The 9,534-nt window shown below is 44.4% G+C and overlaps 1 protein-coding gene across 1 annotated transcript in view; it reads left to right on the plus strand.

The window, feature by feature from the left end:
- The window catches only part of LOC309568322 (uncharacterized protein), a 73,603-nt gene that overhangs the window by 34,325 nt on the left and 29,744 nt on the right, over positions 1-9,534 (plus strand). The gene's annotated exons all lie outside the window — the stretch shown is intronic.

Below are 9,534 nucleotides of genomic sequence, written 5' to 3' on the forward strand. Positions count from 1 at the left end.
CCGGACACACAGCGCGGCCATGCGGTGCCCGGCATGGCCAGATTGCTGGCCACTTTGTATATTTTAGGGCGTGGCAGCTTCCAAGCCACTTCGGGAAGTATCATGGGCATTAGCCAGCCCACAGTTTCAAGGGTGTTCATGTTGGTCATTAATGCCATAGTGGATATAGTGCCCAATTTTATCCACTGGCCACAGAATGAAAATGAGTGGAATGAAGTCAAGTTGGGTTTCTACCGGCGGGCACACATGCCGCAAATCCTAGGGGCAATCGATGGCACCCACATAGCCATTAGGCCCCCAAGGAGCCACGAAAGTGAATACCGGAACCGCAAGCAGTACCACTCTGTGAACGTCCAATTAGTGTGTGACGCCAAACAGCGCATCATGAGTGTCAACACTGGTCACCCAGGGTCGTGCCATGATTCCAGTATGTTAAGAACAAGTACTCTGTACGAGGTGTTTGAAAGTGGACAAATGCCCGAAGGGTGGCTTATTGGTAAAGTATTTTGTCTTAACAACATAAACTGTAAGATTACATAGACATAGGAATAAGCTACATCGGTGTACACCCTGATTTAAGCAAAGCCTACCTAAAATGGATGTGTTATTAGTTGTCAGGCTGTTCACACACAACCAGATCAGCAGCTTAGCAGCTCACAAAAGAAAGATTTGCAAAGTTGTCTTTGAGTCCAATGAAGGTGGTTAACCAATGTGTAAATGGTGTCCTCTAGCCACCCAAAGAAAACCTACAAATGATTCCAATGGTATTGCCATATCCCCAAAGTACTTTGCATAAGTGAGTCAATATTGGTTTCCTCACTCTAGTTGCAGATATATTCCAGAAGTAAGACCTAGGCTAATGTAATAGGAACAGAATAGGGGCCAAGTTGTAACTTGCAAGAGAAACCCACCACTTTGTGTGTCCTTTTTCCCATTTGTATTAGTGATTTAGGCAGTTAGACAGAGTTGAGATGTTTCATATGATTTTTTGCAAACAGACGAGCAGGTTGTTTAGTAAAATGCCTAATTGTCTCCCATTTTGAGGAGTCATCTAAAGTCACATGATATGAATAACTAATGTATATTTTTCTTATTTTTCAGGGGATGCTGGTTACCCGCAGCTGACGTGGCTGATGGCTCCAATCAGGTACCCCCAGGGCCCAGCAGAGAGGAATTACAACAGGGCCTTGCGGAGAAGCCGGAGTATCATTGAGTTGACCATAGGTCTTCTCAAGTCCCGGTTTCTCTGCTTGGCCCGGCCTGGGGGTGAACTCCTGTACTCTCCTACAAAGGCTTCCAAGATCATCCTGGCGTGCTGCGTGTTGCACAACATGTGCGTTGCCCGGGATGATTCTTGGGAGCTGACGGAGGAGAGGGAGCCAGAGGTCCGTCAGCCGGCGGCCCCCAGGCGGCGGAGCACCGCTGCCGGTATGGCCACCCGGAATACCCTGGTTGCTAGCCACTTTACATGTAAGTACTGTAACCGGTCAAGATAGGGCATGTGTATTAATTAGCTAGTTAGCAGAGGTGCCACTCACAGGGAGACAGAGGGTGATTATCATCTGCCAATGACACTTGCCATTGTAGATAAAGTGTAGTCAACATTGGTAAAATTGTGTTACTTGAGCAAAAACATGCACCTCTAACCATAAACATGTTGGTATTGTGAATAGTGTAAAGGGCTGAGAAGAGCTGGCAGGTGTTTATTTGTGTCTATGCCACCTGTGTAGTTATTGATAACATGAACGGCTGCTTGGTATCTTATGGTGTTGTAATTTTCCAGAACATCAACATCTTGGAATCATGGCACGTACCATGGGAAGCCTGTGGTGATGGGCTGTCTGGCGTCACAGGTGTGTATTCAAATGTTTACATTAATGATTTCTGGTTTGTGTAAGTTGGCATAAAATGTGTTATTTCACTCGTGATGTCGAAATTAAATGAAGTTCAGAATGAAGCAAACAGGCATTAAGATGTGATTTTCATAATGAAATGTCTTATCCTTTGTTTTATTTTTCCAGGAGTGGTACTGCTTGCGGGTGTAGGTGGTAGAAACCCACCTTGATGGACTCCACTCATTTTCTTTTGTGGTCAGTGGATATTTGGTAAGGCACATGGCCAATGACCAACATGAACACCCTGGAACTTCGAAAGTGGCTTGGAAGCTGCCCAGCAACCTTGCCATGCCTGTCCCCTATGAGCTGGTAGAGGTGCAGAATGGATTCTGAACTCTGCCGGAAGTTGTGGAAGACATCAGAATCCCGTAGCCATGGAGCAAAGATCGTGGTCTGGCGCTGTAAAGGCACACGGACTGGAGAGTGACAATATTCTTTTGCTGCATCCCTCCTTCTGCTGTCATTCTCAAATAAATAAATACATTAGAATTGAACATGTGTTTTTTTGTTTTGTGTGGGTGCCTACAGACAAAAGGGCCATCCACACTGTAAGATTTAGAGAAGACTTTATCCTTCCGATTGACATTTTCTATGTAGTGCAAGGGCCTGCCTGATTGCATCCAAATTGAAAGTGTTGAGGTTTGAGCTTCTATTATATGGTTTGGTTAAGTCTACAGGAAAAAGTCTAGACAAATTGTTAGTGTATGGCCCATTAAGCTGCCAAGGCCGGAGTTTTGCACTTTGCATGCTGCTTGTACTGGTGATGTGAGGGGTTGTAATGTAGAGTAGGGATGTGACAGTGTTGTGTTGAGGTGTGAGGCAAATGTAGTGTTGGACTATGAGGGCCTGTGTTGTTGAAATATGGAGAGAGTCCAATATCAGACACCTATGTTTATTGGTCAAGAAATTGTAAGAACCATGGTAAATATGTAAAGAATTGCATCTCGATAAAACTAGGACCACACTCATAAAATCAAAATTGTGTTGTTTCCATTGATGTGCTTGAAATTTGGGTAGGACACCCCCCTCCCCCCCCAAATTCAAGATAGTTTAAAAAAACTGTTTAAAAAAATGAGAGTGAAAAGAGATCCCAAGTGTAGTGATGTGATTTGAACCCATGACGTTGTGAACTGCAGTGAAGTTGCAAAGCACTTAGCTATTGTGCAGAATAAAGCTGTATGGTGGAAAAAATGGAGTGTGTTAAGGCTAAAAAGCACATATAGCTAAAGAACTAAACATTGTATGGAATGTGGGAAGAAGACCATGGTAAAATTGTGAGGTTTCATCTTGCCCTGAAGTAGGGTAGGGGTTTGGTCACTTGCCTTTGGTACTTTCCTTCATAAGATCGATTCGACACACAGACAAGATCAAAAAAACACTTAAAATGGTGTAAGCTTGCAAGCGCTTCTGAGTGTAACATTATTTAGCAATATATATGATGTAATCCGTTCCATTTTAGCAATATAAACAAAAAAAGAAAATAAAAAAAGTAGGTGGAGATGGTAAGCCTCGAACCTACAGCAGAGGGAGATGAATTACAGACATGTGATGTGTGCACTAATCCACTAGCCCACATCGCTATGTGAAACTGCTATAAGCAGGAAGACATAAGTTTGCGAATTGGCGAAGCCGCGATCGTAAGTGAATCCCGCTGACGGCGGAATTCATTATTGCTGTTTTACTCGCCAATTCGCCGCAGCGCCAGTTAATTGATTTGAACGCGGCGAAACTGAAACACGTCATAGATGTTTGAAGCTGCAGTTTCTTTAAATCCGGCCCCCCGTGTGGCCACCATTATTTTCCAGCACTGCCTTAACCCTCTCTGGCAGGGAGTTCACCAGAGCTTCACAGGCTGCCACTGGAGTCCTCTTCCTCTCCTCCATGATGACATCACAGAGCTGGTGGATGTTAGAGACCTTGCGCTCCTCCATCTTCCATTTGAGGATGCCCCACAGATGCTCAATAGGGTTTAGGTCTGGAGACATGATTGGCCAGTCCATCACCTTTACCCGCAGGTTCTTTAGCAAGGCAATGGTCATCTTGGAGGTGTGTTTTTGGCTGTTATCATGTTGGATTACTGCCCTGCGGCCCAGTCTCTGAAGGGAGGGGATCATGCTCTGCTTCAGTATGTCACAGTACATGTTGGCATTCATGGTTCCCTCAATGAACTGTAGCTCCCCAGTGCCGGCAGCACTCATGCAGCCCCAGACCATGACACTCCCACCACCATGCTTGACTGTAGGCAAGACACACTTGTCTTTGTACTCCTCACCTGGTTGCCGCCACACACGCTTGACACCATCTGAACCAAATAGGTTTATCTTGGTCTCATCAGACCACAGACCATGGTTCCAGTAATCCATGTCCTTAGTCTGCTTGTCTTCAGCAAACTGTTTGCAGGCTTTCTTGTGCATCATCTTTAACCACTTCAGCCCCGCCCACCACAGTTTTACTGCGGCAGGCGCTCCTGGGCAAAGTGACGTAGTACTACGTCGCTCGCTCAGGAGACTCTAGGGGGCGAGCGTGCGTCGCCGTAGGCGCGCTCCCGTCCCCGATTGTTAGCCGCCGGCCACTCGCAATCTCCCGCAGTAGAGAGAGAAGGACAGACGGCTGATGTAAACACAGCCGTCTGTCATTCTCCCTGAAGTGATCCTGCTATATAGGATTGCATGTCTCTGTGATTACTTCCCAAGCCACGCCCCCTGACAGTTAGAATCACGCCCCTAGGGACACATTTAACCCCTTGATCACCAGTACAGTTAACCCCTTTCCCTGCCAGTGTCATTATTCTCGTAACAGTGCATATTTTTAGCACTGATTACTATAGTAATGTCACTGGTCCCCCCAAAAGTGTCAAAAATGTCAGATAGGGGTCCGATCTGTCTACCGCAATGTCGCAGTCCCGCAAAAAATCGCAGATCGCCGCCATTACTAGTAAAAAAAAAAAAACAATAAAAATGACATAAATCTTTCCTGTAGTTAGTAGATGCAATAACTTTTGCGCAAACCAATCAAAATACGCTTATTGTGATTTTTTTTTTTTTTACCCAAAATATGTAGCAGAAAACAAATTGGCCTAAAATGTTCAAAAATTTTGATTTTTACTTTTTTTTTTTGAGACTGTAAGACCCCGTTCACACTGGGCCGACCTGTCAGGCGACCTAGTCGCCTGACAGGTCGCCGTAGGTCGTCTGCCATAGAGAAGCTGTGGACCCGTTCTAATAGGAGCGACACAAGTCGCTCCGACTTAGAAAAAGGGTCCGGAGCTTCTTTGGGGCGACCTGGAGCGACCTGCATTGACTTCAATGTTATGAAGTCCGTGCCGGCCGCTCCGAGGTCGCAGTGCGAGCTTCGCGCCGCGACCTGTGAGGTCGCCCCGGCAAGTCGGATCGCCCCAGTGTGAACGGGGTCTTATATAGCAGAAAGTAAAACATTTTGTTTTTGTTTTTTTTTTTCAGAATTGTCGCTCTTTTTTTGTTTATAGCGCAAAAAATAAAAATTGCAGAGGTGGTCAAATACCACCAAAAAAAGCTCTATTTGTGGAGGTAAAAAAAAAAAGGAAATCAAATTTATTTGGGTACAGCGTCGCACGACCGCGCAATTGTCTGTTAAAGTAACGCTGTGCCGAATCGCAAAATATGGCCTGGTCATTAAGGGGGAAAATCTTCCGATCCAGAAGTGGTTAAGCTGAAGCACCCAGATGGCTCTAGTACCTCCCTGCACACTGTAGGTGGCTCCGCCAATCTCACATGCAAGGAGATCATCCAGTGGGGATGTCGGGATCCGCACTGCACCCCAGGCACTGGCATCTCCCTTGTCCTCATTCTGCTCTTTGTAGGAGCCGTTGAGACTCAAGCTGTTACTTGTAAACACAGAAGCCAGACTTCTGTATTTACAAGTGATAATGGTGAGCAGGGAGCAGAGGGCTTGAGCCAGAGGTGGTGGAACAGAGTTCCACTAGTTCCAGCTGAAAAAAAGCCCTGATTAAAATTAAACTATCTCACCATTGGACCATCACTATACTTCTAAAGTGACATTTTAATTTGCATAATAACACATTTGTTGAAATACTGTAGGTGGATCTTGTGTTATATCTAGTTTGCCTTCACTCTCTGGTCTTTTGGTTGTGGTATTTTTCCTAAGGCATTATTTGTTGGCTCCCCTGGTACCCCACATCTACCTTTTACGCGTTCATTTTTCCCTATGCTTACTATCATACTTCTTTGGCATTAGCCACTATTACCACCTTTTCGGTATACCACTTTCTTTACCCTTTCTTGCCTATATTTTTCAATCTCTCTAAGCTATTTTATCTCAATGTCACCATTTTGGAATACTTATATATATTTTTTATACTCACTATACAGATACCCTTGGTGACTGCTAATATGATACCGCCCCCTAGTCAATATCCTGGCTACACTTCTTCTCCTTGAATGTCCTCTTGATGTGCCCCATGTTGGTTGCTGGGTGGGCTCCCACAGCTCCCGGTGTGGATGTGTTGCCTTCTGGACCCATGCTTCATGATTTTCCATTTTTGTATACTGATCCTACTATTGTGTATATATACCCTATGATGCACCTGCTCTTGATAAAGTGGATATGCCCACGAAACGCGTCGAGCTCATTATCGATGCATCTACCTTACCATTATTTGGACTTTACAATTATATACCCATAGCTACCTTGGATTCTATGTACAATTTTTGTCACATTATGTGTTCCTATTATTACCCTCTGTACTGTACCATGATCTGGAATATTATATGTATGTACCATGCAATTGATGCAATGTTATACGAATTTATATGTATTAATAAACCTGCCTTGTTCTTTTACCAGTGATTCAACCCTTTTATTATCAACCGCATGTCCACACACTTCATATAAAGTCCCATGTTCCCCCTTTTCTTACCGCTCCCCCAGTATAGTACCCCTTTGTAGGTAATGGGCTCTATTGTAACGATGCATAATAATTACTGCTACACTACTATGCTTTTACCTTATTATCTTTGTACAAGCCCACTGCCTGATGTATCCTTTTTATTGATATTTTTACGCTATTCCCCATATTTTCCTATGATCAGGGATGGAGGCATCTAGCCTTATTAGGCAGAGCCTCATTTAAAGTCCCACCCTCTGAACTTCTGTTCAAAAAACTTTTTGTTCATATCTAGTTTGCTGTCATGAAATGTACCTCCAAAGGATATGTGTTCTCAGAAAAATCACGTATGTTTTCATATACTGTACATTCATATTTTAAAATTCCTCCTGTATTTTTACATTTGTAAAGAATTTATGTTGCAATACAGCTCTATGGAATCCTGTGACAATGTTTGCACAACTATTATTCCCCCCCCCCCCCAAAAAAAAAACAGAACAAGCTAGTCTTTTTACTTTGAAAGAACAGCTAGACATGCCTAAAGCCTAAAGCCCGGTACACACGAGTAGAAATTTGGCCGGGAGATTTCGTCTGACGACCGATCTGCCGATTTTCGGATTGTTAGTATGATGCTTCCGACAACCGACTCCGACTTTTCGGCCGAACAAAATCCTGGTGTGCAGGCTATAAAATTTTTGTCGACCGTCAAAAAACGTCCGATTTTCGTCTCATTAGTACAGATTTCGATGGGGAAAAATCTTACGAGCAAGACTAGGCATGCTCAGAGACGAAAGAACACAAAGAAAGCAAACCAACACATGACATCACTTCTGAAGTAGAATTCTGTCCTACGGGAAAATTTGTGTGCAGTCTAGAGCACATTCCCACCAACAGACACCACTCTGGACAAAAGACGGACGACCGGTCGGCGGAAATCCGTTGTACGAGGCTTAAAGATCTGTCGTCTGTTTTTTGTGGCATGCTAGTCTGATGTGGAAAGTGAAGAGGTTACTTTCATACGAATTTTCCCGTACCACAGAATTCTACTTCAGAAGTGATGTCAAGTGTTGGATTGCTTTGTATGTGTTCTTTCGTCTCTGAGCATGCCTAGTCTTGCTCTTAAGATTTTTTTCCGTCTAAATCTGTACTAATGAGACGAAAATCGGACGTTGTTTTGACGGACGACAAAAATTTTATAGCCTGCACATCAGGATTTTGTCGGCCGAAAAGTCGGAGTCGGCTGTCTAAAGGACAGTACTAACAAGCCGAAAATCGGCAGATCGGTCGTCGGATGAATTTTCCCTACAGATTTTCTCATAGTGTGTACGGACGGGCCTTTAGTCTTTAGTGAATGAAGATAAAGTGATATTTGCACGTACATTGCTTACATGGACATTTTTACTTTCCAGTCCACACCATGGCAAGGAGTCTTGTGTTTTTCTGCACCTGAGCAAGGCAGGTCTCCGCAAGAAGACATAAAAATCAATTGTTTCATCATTGTGATCAGCACCCACCATAACTCGTCAAGGCATGGACTCCACTAGACTCTGAAGGTATCTGATAATATGAGGTACCAAGCCATTGGCAGCAGATCCATTAAATCCTGTACGTTGCAAGGTGGGGCCTCCACGGATCGAACTTATTTTTCCAGCACATCCCACAGATGCTTGATTGGATTGAGATCTGGAGAACTTGAAGGCCTTGTCAACACCTCAAACTATTCTTGAATTCAAGCGCCTCCTACAGGGGGAGGAGTCCAGCGACATAGGTCTACGTCGCTGGACGGAATCGAGCCACTTTGCCGCAGTACAGTCCCAGTGACTGGTCGGCAAGTGGTTAAACTAACATGCTTTTTTCTTTCTTTGCTATTTTTTTTTTTGTCCTGTCATCAGAATAGCTCAGTGACCATTGTGATACTGTACTACTCTAGGAGTTGATCGGTAATTTCTTTACACTGTGTTTGCCTATACAGTGATTATCACTGTATAACCAACAGTTTGAGCTGTCATGAATGGCTTATGTTACATATGAAACAGGTAAAAAAAATAAAATGCCAATGCAGGTTTTCCCTGCATCCAATTCGCATGACAGGAGAGTGTCCCCGGCTCTCAATGGAGCCGGTTCACACACCTCCGGGGCGGCTGCAGAGCGGATTGTACAGGGGTCCTGTGCATCTTTGGCTCCGTTTCAGGTCCAAATACATGCAAAAATTTGGGTCTGATTCGTCTTTAAAACAAAGAACAGAGACGCACCGGACCCCCTGCTGTGAGCCGCATCCGTATTTGGTGTGAACCCAGCCTAAACTGAATTTTGAATGGAAGCATATATTATTATTAATATTATTATTATTATAAAGGATTTACTGTACGTAGCGCTTTACAATAAAAAGGGGGACAGCACAATTTACAATACAGTTCATTACAAAAGGAATAGGAGGACCCCTCTTATGGAGCTTACAATATAAAAGGGAGGGGGAGGTGGTACAAAAGGTAGGGATCGAGCGATTATCGGCAAAGCCGATACAGTATATCGAGGGCCGATCTGTACTTTCCCTGATATATCGGAATCCGCCCCTGAGATTACCGATATTGCCGATATTTCGGGAAAGTGGTTGTAACAGGGTGATGCCTGCAGCGTCCATAGCCGATGGTCGGCTGTCTTGTAATGACAACCAATGCGGCTGAGAAGCCGCTCGGCTGTCATTACAAGGAGCAGGAGGGGACGCCCCCCCCTCCCTCCCGCCGCCTTCCACGGCTC

Source organism: Pelophylax lessonae (assembly GCF_965119305.1).
Source record: "Pelophylax lessonae genome assembly, chromosome: 12".
Taxonomy (NCBI): domain Eukaryota; kingdom Metazoa; phylum Chordata; class Amphibia; order Anura; family Ranidae; genus Pelophylax; species Pelophylax lessonae.